We start from the raw sequence: 14333 nt of genomic DNA, 5'->3' as shown, positions 1-14333 counted from the left end.
TACGTTTACACACGGCTGCCCATAGACTAGTAGACTAGCATTGGGCATCCGATCGGGTCCGCCTGAAAAACTGACAGGAGGACCTGGTTGGACCAGCCGTGTGAAAGGGGCCTAAGGCCGATTAAAATGCAGTAAGAAAAAGAATCTTTGAAAAAAAGTGTACAGAAACTGTGTTTTAAAATGTGCACATTCTTAAAATAAAGAACAGGTTGAACATTATAAAAACAAACGCAGGTAATGAAAATAACATATTAAGTTCCTAAAAAGTCTGCTTCCTGTTCACAAACAGTGGCACGCAACAGGAGCCGCTACGATTGATTAAGCGGATGTAAAGCAAACCACATTGAATTACAGGAATTTTCCACCAAATCATAAAGCGGGAGAAAAAAGCCTTTATGTGATGTAACCGCTGGCTTGGAAATCGATTATAGTCTTCCACCTAGAGATATAAAATATGTAACACATTACGTGTCAGATCGGAGTTTACATTCCTAGTTGAAGTAGACACCCACAGGCTACGCTGGTGGAGATTTACCACTAACTAACCGGGTCCCATCAGAGACTTAACTACAAGCCATACTGACCTAATCCTCGACAGGGGCGATCCCTTACCATCATCTGATGCTCATATTCAGCCCTTGTGTTATATTTTATTACATGTTCCGTTTCTCTATCATTTTCAAAAAGCAAAGCTGAAAAAGAAGCTTTGAAATGCACGCTGGGAATATGACCTACCTGCTCAGTACTTTTGATTTGTTAATAATCTGGTGATCTGGGAGCCACTTTACCTGTTTGTGATGGCGGAGAGGTTTGAATGTGATTGGTAATACATTAAAGTAGTATTAAACTCTCCAAATTTCTAACAATTGTAGTGCTCACCCCTGAAGGAGCCACTGAAATGCCCGGTTCATCTCTAATCTGTCTAAGGTATGTTCTTCAGCTGCCCACCCATTAGCATTATCCGCCCTTCTACTAGTGCTCACAAAAGCTGATGTTCACTCCAGTAGTATAATGCAGAATAACTTTTATTGAACATCTTCACTGGGGAGAGAGGATATAGGGGTTCTAAGCTTCCAGGGTGTAACAGACTTTGACACCAGACCCGGTTGGCATATCAGTGTAGATCCACTTGGGAGGCAGCGGATAGCAACTGAAGTAGCAGATGAGCAAGGATGAATATAGATCCACAGGAAAGGTACCGGCCATACTCCTGAAGTCCTTAGGTTCCAGGAAACTTCATGAGCCATCATTGGTCCTGGGTCTCTTCCTCCGACAGCAACACAGGCCCCCTCCATGTTGGAGGCCTCAGGGAAACCTTTCCCTCACACCAGCCTATGCCCACCCTAATCCATGGCTGGTCCCGGCTAGCCTGAGCACATGGCAAATCCCTCCTGTATATGTACCCTATCCCAGCATGCACCACTGGTTGAGAGAAACCCAGTGACTGGCTGCTGTACTGTACATACACTACAGTGCCTCTCATTGGCTGTCCCACAATATGACACTCCACCCAGAGGGGTACAGACAATGCCAGACACCTGGAATTAACCAGATAATCGCCACTATAATCCAGCCAGGCTGACTACAGCCCGGGCTATCACTAAATGTCTAGTAACCACATCACAGAAGGTGATGGGGGCTACACAATAATGAATCCAGATCAAACAAATATATATTGCCCAGCAAATAATTTCTTTACATTTTTGCCCAGGCACTTAACGTCATCATGTTTCTGAACAGCTCCAACTCTCTCGGCTCCTCTTCCCTGAACTTCCTGAGGAATACAAGCTTCCAAGAGAGAGCACAGTCTCCAGTAGCTGCCCATCTACTTCTTGTAGGAGGGAGAAGCATGGGGGAAAGGAGTTTCTTGTCAAGCTGTGTCTGGGTATTTGTGGAGACACACAGTTTACTAGCACATACAAGGGTGGCTCCATGGGCACCTGCAAGGGAAAGGAACCACCCTAATAACAGGATATCAAGGCCAGTGCTCAGGGATCAGCTGATTCTGCAGGGGACAAAACATTTTTTTACATGAATGAGCAGTACCCATTGTAAGTGTTTTATTCAGCATGTGAAATAGTTTAAACACATTTTGACTTTAATATCACCTAAGTGTGGAAGTAAACTGCTTTGTAGATTCATGTTTTTGAGCTGTGTACAGCATACTTGCACATTAGGGCACACTTACCTTACAGATGTGCTCTTTTCCAGTGCTATTGGATTGATCCTTGGTTCCCAGCTCTGTCCCTGGCAGCCACCATCTCCACCGCCAACACTTCCAGGTTTTGCAAAGTCCTCTTTGGCCATTGTGTGGCCACTGGTGATGTAGCTCCCGTGCATGTGCACAGGAGTTACATCCTCCCCAACACCTGGCCCATTCACTGCATCCTAGAGTTACTGTGAATGAGTTGGGTGTGTACAATGTATGGCATATGTGCCATATAGTGTACACAGAAAATATCAAATCACTGGGGAAGAGAGGAAGATTTTTTCCCCAGTAGAGACTTTATAGACTGCAATTTTTTATTTTTTACATTTTATTATATTCTTTACTTCTGCTTCAAGCAGAGAGATGATGTTGAACAGAACAGGAAGCTCAGGAAACAGATCCACCTACCGCACTTAGTAGGAGCTCTCTGGAATCTAACTGTGGTGGATTACAGAGACATGAATTCAAATGAATGTTCTGATTTTAGCACAATTGCAGAGTTTGCTGAAGGGTGTTAGCAGTTTCATTTAAAGCAAAACTTACCTCGTCTTTGCTCACCAATTGCTCCGTTGAGTTCAGGTAACTACAAAAAAAAACATTTTAGGTCATAAGCGCCTCAAGGGCAAGGGCCAATGTGAATGAATAGAATGTAAAGCACTGCATGGATTGATGGCACAAAATAAAATCTCTAATGAATAAATAAATACCTGGTACATCCAGGTGACTACAGCAGGTGACTGACTATAGTCCTGGGTAAGCTCCAGCGACTCATATCGTATACAAGGCTCTTCTTTCACTTTTCTATCTGTAAAAAATACAAACATCATTAATGGGTTTTTAATAGGAATGCGCCAAAACATTTCGGGGGAAATGCAGAAAGTACCATAACGGCAGAAAATGTGGCAGAAAATTCAATGCATTCTGACTGCTTCTCTCCTCCCCGCTGGGTGCCAGTCTGTGTCCCCTCCGATGCTCGCTACTCTCCCCCGCCCCTGTTGGCAGAGTCAGCGGGAATCCAAGGGGACACAGACCGATGCCCAGCAGGGAGGAGAGAAGCTTTCAGGATGCCAAGCTCTCCTCCCGCACCACCCTGCTCAGGTCCTGTGACAGGCTGAGAGTCAAGATAGAGAGTGGGGAGCAGTGAGCTGTCAGGAGGCTGAGTTCTCCTCCCGCACCACCCCCCTCGACCTCCTGTAACAGGCGGAGCAGTCGGGATGGAGAGCAGCTTACAAGCACTCAGCGATCTACATCACTTCCTGTTCATTCATGATTGTGGACATAGTAACTGATACTATCTCCACAGTTTATAAATAGACAGGAGCACTCAGTATAGAGGCTTCCTGTTCATTCATAACACGGGCTGCAGAAAAAGAGATTTTAGGACTCTGTGCCCTCAATCTCTTTTTCTATATTAAAAAGGGAAATATTTCGGTTTCCGTATCGGCCTAACACATTTTTTAGTTTTGGTCTAAAAATTCCATATTGGTGCATCTCTAGTTTTGATTGTACTATTGTTATGCTATTAACGCAGAACTCCAGCCACAAGTAAGAGAACAATAAATCGCCTATTAAAAGATAAAATAACAAAACCAACTTTTGCTGCAATATTCAGCTTCAATCCAGAGATTTCCCCCGCAGTACTTTTTTTCTGGCAACATATGTCCTCAGTCTGATGGCCAGCATCACTGAACCCGCTTCCTCTGAGCCCAGGTCACCCTGTAATGTGACAGTGAAAGGAGAAGCTGCATAGTCATCTCTTTGTCACTTTTCTCTCTTCTGCTATCAGCATGCTTCTTCTCAGCATATGAACAGATTGGCTCCTTGTGCTACTTCTGCCTGCTGTACAGGGACCTCAAAAGGCTGAAACCAGGTCACATTCAGGTATTTACACTGCTTGCGTTTAAAATAATACACCTAATTATTTATTAATAATTATAAAGCTGCCTTATTGCAGCTTAGAACTGAGCTCGGCAACTGGATTTAATACAATGATCACAATACAAATGTTAATACAAGAGTAAATAAAGTAAGAATCTCCATGATGCTACTACAATCTGTAAGAGAGACAGATGTACAATCATTCACATTTACTGCTATCATAATGATTTTTGATGGAATACGGTAGCGGATAATAGAAAATAAATGTACAGCAAGAATTATTGTCACTGTGTTTTCAGTTGTGGCAAATGTCACACAATGCCGAGTGTGCAACACAGAACGGTTCACCCTGCAAAGCTTTGTGAACATCCATTCTGTGTGTATAGAGAAATAAATGAATGTTCTTAGAATATTTTCTTCACAAGTCAAATGTAATTTTGAATAATACTGTAATACCTGGTTATGTCCACAGGATGGCGCTGAGGAGCATATTAAATAAATACTTATTTCCTATACTCCTCTGTACCATCTAGTGGCCATAATGCAGCATGGCATTATAACATTCAACTTGTGAAGAAAATATACTAAGAACGTTAGATTGTGCATCTGTTCACACCGAACGAAAGTTCACACAGTTTTACAGAACTAATGGCTTTACAAATTGTTTATATATAGACCCCCTAGGAATATTTAACCTTCATGGGTTGTTTGCATAGTGATCCATAAAAGCTTTACTCTTCATTATGATGCATCATGCCTACTATCCGCCACTTAAATACCTTTTTGCCCACTTTAGGTTTACTTGTTAACTTGAGTCAACATTATCCTCCCTAACATTAAACAGAATTAACCTAATTTAATAATCAGATTAAGATGTTTACATAAAATGAGTAAAAATATATATAACCATGATTACATGGCACAGTCCTTTGAAGAAATCAACTCTTACTTAACAGCTAATGAGCTAAAGGAAATGTGCCCTGAGGAGACATATGGACTGCTACTGCTAACGTTCTCCATCTGAATATGCTTGTTGCTTCTAAGGGCTCATGCACGCGGAAATATTAAAAGACTCCCATCTATGCTGGATGCTTTTGCTAGAAACTGGCCAAAAACGCATTAGTTGCATTTATCGTGTTCAGGTCCCATTCATACCATAGTGTTGCCTTAATCATACGATACCGGCCACTGCACGCTGCAATGCAGCATAACTCACGCTACCGTGTGTAGGTAGTGTATGTGTTGTGCGATAGCATGCCTCAAACCCACATTTTTGTGCAATAAAGACAACGCAATGGTGTGAATGGGCCCTTAGAGGTATACTGTATGTGCATAAACTCATTCTATTGGTGATAATATTCCTTTATTGGTAGTGTACAAAGTGTACACTCCGTTCAGGTCCCTGCACAGCAGCTCAGTACCGTGTGGTGACATCAAGTGCAATGCATAACAATGCAGTATGCTGTTGTGGTGTAAACAGGGCACATATAATTGTTTTCTATGTGTCTTAGCATTAACCTGCATTGATCTGGTGCGGTAAAACACAGGTCACCGCTGTATATGTGAATGGGCCCTTAGAGTGCGGATTTCCTGTTTGGGGAGCTGCTAATGAACCTGTAAGAAGTCTGATGAATTAGCAGTTGACTGTGCAAATCATGACTACCTGGCAAGCCCTAGCAAGATTTGTTGTACATGCGCTAGTTATTTTGCCCATCTCAACCTATAATAAGGACACATTCTTAGCTGTGGATCGCGGTATGGATCAGGAAACTCTGTAAAATGCTGGATATGACAGTCTGAGGGACCCATGATAGGGCCAAATTCAGGTAAAGCATTCATAAAATGTAATAACTTTACATAATTGTAATAACTATAAATAAAATGTAATAACGTTACATAACTGTAATATGCAGGGGAATTTATAAACAATAGAAACCTCCCCTACAAACTATTATCTATAGATATTTGAAGTAACATGGGCTTTCCTTAGCTAAGCGAAACGTTGTCCCCTTTAGTAGATCAACCCCATAGTGTCAAGGAACATAAAAAGTGTTTAGTTTACGATCTGAAAGAAACAACTAAAGATAAGTCTGACCTCTGCTGGCTGAATATGGAAACTGCATCTAAACCCAAAAGTAAAAATGGAATATATTGCAGCCTACCAATTCTTAAATGTGGTGACTGAATTTGTTTTCTTTCTTAGGCTTTTTTTCCTAATATTTTTCCTGGTGATCCGGCCAGCAAGTCTATTATTTTTCATCTTCCTTTACAAGATCAAACTGTCCAGTATAAGTGACAAATAGAGAGTTGAGACAAACCATTTAACACTGACAGGGGTGCTTATAATGGTAAATTTTTATTCTATTAGGTAAAACCTTTATCCCAAAAATAAAAATAAATTGTTTTACTAAACAGGGTTAGTTGGAGATCGGCTTTAATTTGTTAGTCAAGTGCATCTAAATCTGCAATAGCATCTAATACCCCCCTCCCCACAAGGTGACAATGCTGTCCAAGGATGACTCTATTGCTCCTCCATAGAGTGGAGCCACCCTAAGACAGGCTGTATAAATGTATATGACAGTGAACTGTTGGCTTTTTATTTATGAAGTCATCAAGGCCAGATTTCCCACTAGGCCACAGGTGATGGTTTGAGTGTCATGGCCGCGAGGGGAGGAAAATAGTTGTCCAGGCCACTTTAAATGCATGCTGGGTACTGCTACTTATAGAGCCTGTTAGGAACACCTGAATGCTTCCCTTACTTTAGTGGTCAGTTGAGAAGGGCTTTCCTTGTATTGGTGGTCAGTAAAAAAGGGCGTCCCTTACTGTGGAGGTCAATGGAGAAGGGCTTCACTTAAACTGGTGGACAGTGGAAAATGGTTTCCCTTACTTTGGTGGTCAGTGGTCAGCAGCTCTGATTGCTGGAATGCAACTCTAAACTCTGCCTCAACTTCCGCCTGCCTATAATGACATTACTGCAACTTTGATTGCTGGTATGCACCCCTAATCTCTGGCCCAACTGCCTATAATGACATTACTGCAACTCTGATTGCTGGTATGCACCCCTATTCTCTGGCCCAACTGCCGACTGCCTATAATGACATTACTGCAACTCTGATTGCTGATATGCATCTATAATCTCTGGCCCAACTGCCGACTGCCTATAATGACATTACTACAACTCTAAGGCTGGTATGCACCCCAAATCTTTGGCCCAACTGCCGACTGCCCATAATGACATCACTGCAACTCTGATTGCAGGTATACACCTCCAATCTCTGGCCCAACTGCCTATAATGACATTACTGCAACTCTGATTGCTGGTATGCACCCCTAATCTCTGGCCCAACTGCCATCTGCCCATAATGACATCACTGCAACTCTGATTGCTGGTATACACCTCCAATCTCTGGCCCAACTGCCTATAATGACATTACTGCAACTCTGATTGCTGGTATGCACCCCTAATCTCTGGCCCAACTGCCATCTGCCCATAATGACATCACTGCAACTCTGATTGCTGGTATACACCTCCAATCTCTGGCCCAACTGCCTATAATGACATCACTGTAACTCTGATTGCTGGTATGCACCCCTAATCTCTGGCCCAACTGCCGACTGCCTATAATGACATCACTGCCACTCTGATTGCTGGTATGCATCTCTAATATCTGGCCCAACTGCCGTCTGCCCATAATTACATCACTGCAACTCTGATTGCTGGAATGCACCTCCAATCTCTGGCCCAACTGCCGTCTGCCTATAATGACATTACTGCAACTCTGATTGCCGGTATTCATCTCTAATCTCTGGCCCAACTGCCCATAATGACATCACTGCAACTCTGATTGCTGGTATGCATCTCTAATCTCTGGCTCAACTGCCGTCTGCCCATAATGACATTAATGCAACTCTGATTGCTGGTATGCACCCGTAATCTCTGGCCCAACTGCAGACTGCCTATAATAACAATACTGCAACTCTGATTGCTGGTATACACCTCCAATCTCTGGCCCAACTGCCGACTGCCCATAATGACATCATTGCAACTCTGATTGCTTGTATGCAACCTCCAATCTCTGACCCAACTGCCGTCAGCAACTCTGATTGCTGGTATTCATCTCTAATCTATGGCCCCACTGCCGTCTGCCTATAATGACATTACTGCAACTCTGATTGCTGGTATTCATCTCTAATCTATGGCCCAACTGCCGACTGCCTATAATGACATTACTGCAACTCTGATTGCTGGTATGCACCCCTATTCTCTGGCCCAACTGCCATCTGCCCATAATGACATCACTGCAACTCTGATTGCTGGTATGCACCCCTATTCTCTGGCCCAACTGCCTATAATGACAAACTGATCTCTGGCCCATCTGCCCATAATGACATCACTGCAACTCTGATTGCTGCTATGCACCCCTAAACTCTGGCCCGACTGCCCATAATGACATCACTGCAACTCTGATTGCTGGTATACACCTTCAATCTCTGGCCCAACTGCCGACTGCCTATAATGACATTACTCCAACTCTGATTGCTGGTATGCATCTCTAATCTCTGGCCCAACTGCCGTCTGCCCATAATGACATAACTGCAACTCTGATTGCTGGTATACACCTTCAATCTCTGGCCCAACTGCCGCCTGCCCATAATGACATCACTGCAACTCCGATTGCTGGTATGCATCTCTAATCTCTGGCCCAACTCCTCAGTGCCTATATTGACATTACTACAACGCTAAGGCTGGTATGCATCTCTAATCTCTGGCCCAACTGCCGTCTGGCCATAATGACATTACTGCAACTCTGTATGCAGGTATGCACCTCCAGTCTCTGGCCCAACTGCCGACTGCCTATAATGACATTACTGCAACTCTGATTGCTGGTATGCACCCCTAATCTCTGGCCCAACTGCCGTCTGACCATAATGACATCACTGCAACTCTTATTGCTGGTATGCACCTCCAATCTCTGGCCCAACTGCCGTCTGGCCATAATGACATTACTGCAACACTGATTGCTGGTATGCACCTCTAATCTCTGGCCCAACTGCCGGCTGCCCATAATGACATTACTGCAACTCTGATTGCTGGTATGCACCCCGAATCTCTGGCCCAACTGCAGTCTGCCTATAATGACATCACTGCAACTTTGATTGCTGGTATGCACCCCTAAACTCTGGCCCAACTGCCGTCTGCCCATAAGGACTTTACTGCTACTATGATTGCTGGTATGCATCTCTAATCTCTGGCCCAACTGCCGCCTTCCCATTATGACATTACTGCAACTCAGATTGCTGGTATGCATCTCTAATCTCTGCCCCAACTGCCGACTGCCTATAATGACATTACTGCAACTCTGATTGCTGGTATACACCTCAAATGTCTGGCCCAACTGCCGACTGCCTATTATGACATTACTACAACTCTGATTGCTGGTATACACCTCCAATCTCTGGCGCAACTGTCTATAATGACATTACTGCAACTTTGATTGCTGGTATGCATCTCAAATCTCTGGCCCACCTCCCATCTGCCCATAAATTACATCACTGCAATTCTGATTGCTGGTATGCACCCCTAATCTCTGGCCCAACTGCCGACTGCCTATAATGACATCACTGCAACTCTGATTGCTGGTATGCACCCCTAATCTCTGGCCCAACTGCCGACTGCCTATAATGACATCACTGCAACTCTGATTGCTGGTATCCATCTCTAATCTCTGGCCCAACTGCCGACTGCCTATAATGACATTACTGCAACTCTGATTGCTTGTATGCACCTCCAATCTCTGACCCAACTGCCTTCTGCAACTCTGATTGCTAGTATGCACCCCTAATCTCTGGCCAAACTGCCGTCTGCCTATAATGACATTACTGCAACTCGGATTGCCGGTATTCATCTCTAATCTCTGGCTCAACTGCTGACTGCCCATTATGACATCACTGCAACTCTTATTGCTGGTATGCATCTCTAATCTCTGGCCCAACTGCCGTCTGCCCATAATTACATAACTGTAACTCTGATTGCTGGAATGCATCTCTAATCTCTGGCCCAACTGCCGACTGCCTATAATGACATTAATGCAACTCTGATTGCTGGTATGCATCCCTAATCTCTGGCCCAACTTCCTACTGCCTATAATGACATCACTGCAACTCTGATTGCTGGTATACACCTCCAATCTCTGGCCCAACTGCCTATAATGACATTACTGCAACTCTGATTGCTGGTATGCATTTCTAATCTCTGGCCCAACTGCCGCCTGCCCAAAATGACATGACTGCAACCAGTGGCGGAGCTAAGGAACAAAGGGCCCTGGTGCAAGATTTTTTTTTGGGCCCCCCCCCTCTGCAACTCTGATTGCTGGTATGCACCCCTAATCTCTGCCCCAACTGCCAATAATGACATTTCTGCAACTCTGATTGCTGGTATGCACCCCTAATATCTGCCCCAACTGCTGACTGCCTATAATGACATTACTGCAACTCTGATTGCTGGTAGGCACACCTAATCTCTGGCCCAACTGCCGACTGCCTATAATGACATTACTGCAACTCTGATTGCTGGTATGCACGCCTAATCTCTGCCCCAAAGTGCCGACTGCCTATAATGACATTACTGCAACTCTGATTGCTGGTATGCACCCCTAATCTCTGGCCAGACTGCCTATAATGACATTACTGCAACTCTGATTGCTGGTATGCACCCCTATTCTTTGGCCCACTCCCATCTGCCCATAATGACATCACTGCAATTCTGATTGCTGGTATACACCTCCAATCTCTGGCCCAACTGCCGTCTGCCTATAATTACATTACTACAACTCTGATTGCTGGTATGCACCCCTAATCTCTGGCCCAACTGCCATCTGTCTATAATGACATTACTGCAACTCTGATTACTGGTATGCACCCCTAATCTCTGCCCCCAACTGCCTATAATGACATTAATGCAACTCTGAATACTGGTATGCACCCCTAATCTCTGCCTAAACTGCCTACTGCCTATAATGACATTGCTGCAACTCTGATTGCTAGTATGCACCCCAATCCCTGGCCCAACTCCCATTTGCCCATAATTACATCACTGCAATTCTGATTGCTGGTATACACCTCCAATCTCTGGCCCAACTGCCTATAATGACATTACTGCAACTCTGATTGCTGGTATGCACCCCTAATCTCTGGCTCAACTGCCGTCTGCACATAATGACATTACTGCATCTCTGATTGCTGGTATGCACCCCTAATCTCTGGCTCAACTGCCGTCTGCACATAATGACATTACTGCATCTCTGATTGCTGGTATGCACCCCTAATCTCTGGCCCGACTGCCAATAATGACATTACTGCAACTCTAATTGCTGGTATGCATATGACATCACTGCAACTCTGATTGCTGGTATGCACCCCTAATCTCTGGGCCCAACTGCCGACTGTCTATAATGACATTACTTCAAATCTGATTGCTGGTATACAACTCCAATCATTGGCCCAACTGCCGCCTGCCCATAATGACATTACTGCCATTCTGATTGCTGGTATGCACCCCTAATCTCTGGCCCGACTGCCTATAATGACATTACTGCAACTCTGATTGCTGGTATGCATCTCTAATCTCTGGCCCAACTGCCGACTGCCTATAATGACATTACTGCAACTCTGATTGCTGGTATGCATCTCTAATCTCTGGCCCAACTGCCGACTGCCTATAATGACATTACTGCAACTCTGATTGCTGGTATGCATCTCTAATCTCTGGCCCAACTGCCGACTGCCTATAATGACATTACTGCAACTCTGATTGCTGGTATGCATCTCTAATCTCTGGCCCAACTGCCGACTGCCTATAATGACATTACTGCAACTCTGATTGCTGGTATGCATCTCTAATCTCTGGCCCAACTGCCGACTGCCTATAATGACATTACTGCAACTCTGATTGCTGGTATGCATCTCTAATCTCTGGCCCAACTGCCGACTGCCTATAATGACATTACTGCAACTCTGATTGCTGGTATGCATCTCTAATCTCTGGCCCAACTGCCGACTGCCTATAATGACATTACTGCAACTCTGATTGCTGGTATGCATCTCTAATCTCTGGCCCAACTGCCGACTGCCTATAATGACATTACTGCAACTCTGATTGCTGGTATGCATCTCTAATCTCTGGCCCAACTGCCGACTGCCTATAATGACATTACTGCAACTCTGATTGCTGGTATGCATCTCTAATCTCTGGCCCAACTGCCGACTGCCTATAATGACATTACTGCAACTCTGATTGCTGGTATGCATCTCTAATCTCTGGCCCAACTGCCGACTGCCTATAATGACATTACTGCAACTCTGATTGCTGGTATGCATCTCTAATCTCTGGCCCAACTGCCGACTGCCTATAATGACATTACTGCAACTCTGATTGCTGGTATGCATCTCTAATCTCTGGCCCAACTGCCGACTGCCTATAATGACATTACTGCAACTCTGATTGCTGGTATGCATCTCTAATCTCTGGCCCAACTGCCGACTGCCTATAATGACATTACTGCAACTCTGATTGCTGGTATGCATCTCTAATCTCTGGCCCAACTGCCGACTGCCTATAATGACATTACTGCAACTCTGATTGCTGGTATGCATCTCTAATCTCTGGCCCAACTGCCGACTGCCCATAATTACATTACTGCAACTCTGATTGCTGGTATGCATCTCTAATCTCTGGCCCAACTGCTCAGTGCCTATATTGACATTACTACAACGCTAAGGCTGGGTTCACACCTAGGCAGATTGAATATGCACGTTTTACGCGCGTTTTTTTACCGCGATTTGCGGTAAAAAAACAGCGCCAAAAACGCGCGTTTCCGAGGGATACTTGGCTGTATCCCAATGGAACCGCCCGACCAAAACGCCGCAAAGAAGTACATGTACTTCTTTGCGGCGTTTTGGTCGGGCGGTTCCATTGGGATACAGCCAAGTATCCCTCGGAAACGCGCGTTTTTGGCGCTGTTTTTTTACCGCAAATCGCGGTAAAAAAACGCGCGTAAAACGTGCATATTCAATCTGCCTAGGTGTGAACCCAGCCTTAGGCTGGTATGCACCCCTAATCTCTGGCCCAACTGCCGTCTGCCCATAATTACATCACTGCAACTCTTATTGCTGGTATGCATCTCTAATCTCTGGCACAACTGCTGTCTGCCCATAATGACATCACTGCGACTCTGATTGCTGGTATGCACCTCCAATCTCTGGCCCAACTGCCGACTGCCTATAATGATATCACTGCAACTCTGATTGCTGGTATGCACCTCCAATCTCTGGCCCAACTGCTCAGTGCCTATATTGATGCACCCCTAATCTCTGGCCCAACTGCCATCTGCCCATAATTACATTTCTGGTATGCATAATGGTCCTATAATGGTCATACCAGCAATCAGTATTATATAAAGTGCATACCAGCAATGAGAGTTGCAGTAATGTCATTATAGGCCATTATTGCTGGTATGCACCTGCAACATATGCAACATTACTGCAACTCTAATTTCTGGTATGCACCCCTAATCTCTGCCCCACCTGCCATCTGCCTATAATAACATTAATGCAACTCTGATTGCTGGTATGCACCCCTGATTGCTGGTATGCACCTCTAATCTCTGCCCCACCTGCCATCTGCCTATAATAACATTACTGCAACTCTGATTGCTGGTATGCACCTCTAATCTCTGCCCCACCTGCCGTCTGCCTATAATGACATTAGTGCAACTCTGATTGCTGGTATATACCTCTAGTCTCTGTCACACTGGCTGTGAATGACCGACGCTGGGGGGGGACATCGATTGCAGACAATATCAGTGTCAGTCGGTGTCTCTCTCTCTCTCTCTTCCGCCCTCCTCTCAGCTAGGGTTGCCACTTTTTCTTTAAGCCAAACCTGACCATTGTAGTGCCTCGCTGCAATTTGTGTAGTAAAGTATCCACTATGCATATATTATGTGATTAAATAACATTGGAGTTAAATCACAATGTATCACAAATCATATGGAGTTAATCACAACTTGCCAGTGTGCCACAGGTCCCCAGATATGCATTCTGTACATAAATGATGACCCCATAAGATGTCAGTGTGCCACAGGTCCCCAGATATGTACTATACAAAGCAGTATCCATATACCTTGCCGCACTTTAACCGGATATCCCAAAAGTAACGGTGCTCATAATGACTGAGGATGGCGCCGCTGAC

The sequence above is a fragment of the Nanorana parkeri genome, unplaced genomic scaffold (assembly GCF_000935625.1).
Source record: "Nanorana parkeri isolate BGI_ZX_2015 unplaced genomic scaffold, ASM93562v1 scaffold1974, whole genome shotgun sequence".
NCBI lineage: Eukaryota > Metazoa > Chordata > Amphibia > Anura > Dicroglossidae > Nanorana > Nanorana parkeri.
Note: the sequence above shows the minus strand (reverse complement) of the source record.